Here is a 1,792-nt window from a genome sequence, read left to right on the forward strand (position 1 = left end):
AATCGATTCATACGATTTAATGAGAAAATTATACTAGCACATAATCTTTTTATTTTGTCTATCGAATTTTTAACGACACAGAGAAGAAGTATTTCTGCTGTTACCATTTTTTTTTTTTTTTTTTTCTTTATAATCCAATCTGTTAATGGTTAATACAATTTAATAAAAAAGTTAGATTAGTTAATAAGTCAATCTTTGTTCGAAGATGGCCTTGAATCGATTATAATTAGGATGTAGGACTAACGAAACTAATTTTTTAATTTCTTAGAGAATCAGTCAGTCAGTCAGTCAGTCAGTCAATCAGTCAGTCAGTCAATCAGTCAGTCAGTCATTCAGTCATTCGTTCATTCGTTCGTTCGTTCCTTCGTTCATTCGTTCGTTCATTCGTTCAATCGGTCGTTCAGTCGTTCGAATTGATCCGTCCGTTCGTTCATTCGGTCTTTCGCTCGTTCGTTCGTTCGTTCGTTCGTTCGTTTCTACGTTAGTACGGCACCAGTAGTTATTTTCGCCTAGCTCAGAGATAAATTTAGCGATGCAGACCAGTTTTTCGATTAGAGTACATTCTACCCACGAGGAGAATTATTAAAGGCTAAAGAACAATCGGTCGAACACACGTCAGAATGGCCGAGCGGTCTAAGGCGCTGCGTTCAGGTCGCAGTCCACTTATGTGGGCGTGGGTTCGAATCCCACTTCTGACAGCCTTAATTTTTTTCTACTCTCTTTGTACGTACCTACGTGTGTATATGTGTATATATATGACCTATGTATTTATGTATGTGCGAGCGTCTCTGTTTGCGTATTGTGTGTCTGTGTATTTTTTTTTCTTTTTTTTTTTTTACATAACGTTAAGCTCTTCTTTAGCTCGGCCATTCACGCGCTATCGAACGTTAGTCTCGTATATCACGAATTTTCATGGCGTGTCTCTCGATTCTACGAAAAAGTAAATCCACGTATTTATCGTGCGACGATTATGGTCGGATCAAAAAAAAAAAAAAAAAGAAAATAGTAAATAAATGACGCGAAAGGAAAAACTGTGCATTTTTCTTTTTTTTTTTTTTTGCAATATACCAAAACGACAAACTTTATTACCGAGAATATATTGATTCAAAATTCAATAAGCGGTCATCGATAAGGGAGTATTCGATTCTAAATTAAAATCGACTAATATCACATTTCTTCAATGAACGGATTCTAAAATGGTACAGATTATAATCATTCTACAAAGTTTTTCCACGAACGCGTTTGATACGATATTTAAAGCACGGCGTGTAAAATCGGACGTTAGATTTTGAACGCGACGATTGAAAAAAAAATATATATATATATATATGTAAGATAGATAGAATAAACGATCGGCGACAATTTCGAATAAATTGGCTTAGTGTTTCATAAACAATCAAACGAATTACATTTGATTTGGACGATGAAAATGGAGAAATGACTTAAAAAAAAAAAAAATTATTTCTCTGATCTTTACTCGATCGTACTCCATTGTCCTCTCAATTAAAGATATTTCGAATCGATTCTCTTACGACGTAAGGAAATAGAAAAATCAAAGATTTGGACGATGAAAATGAAGAAATAATTAAAAAAAAAAAGAGAGAGAGAAAGAAAAAGAGAAAAGAAATCAGCCGAGTTTTTCGTAAAAATTATTTCTTGGATCTAACTCGATAATCCTGCAAGAAAATGAAGAAATTAGAGGCTTGGGCGATGAAAATGGATAAATAATTAAAAAAAAAAAAGAAAAAAAAAAAAAGAACGAAGAGAAAGAAAAATGGCAAAAAATTTAATT

At 33.3% G+C, this 1,792-nt stretch overlaps 1 non-coding gene across 1 annotated transcript; it reads left to right on the forward strand.

Annotated features, from left to right (window-relative positions):
• The first annotated feature begins 614 nt into the window (after nucleotides 1-614).
• Nucleotides 615-698, forward strand: Trnal-cag. Its single transcript has one exon. It is a non-coding gene; the product is annotated as a tRNA-Leu (tRNA).
• The last annotated feature ends 1,094 nt before the right edge of the window (nucleotides 699-1,792 follow it).

This window comes from Vespula pensylvanica, chromosome 7 (assembly GCF_014466175.1).
Source record: "Vespula pensylvanica isolate Volc-1 chromosome 7, ASM1446617v1, whole genome shotgun sequence".
NCBI lineage: Eukaryota > Metazoa > Arthropoda > Insecta > Hymenoptera > Vespidae > Vespula > Vespula pensylvanica.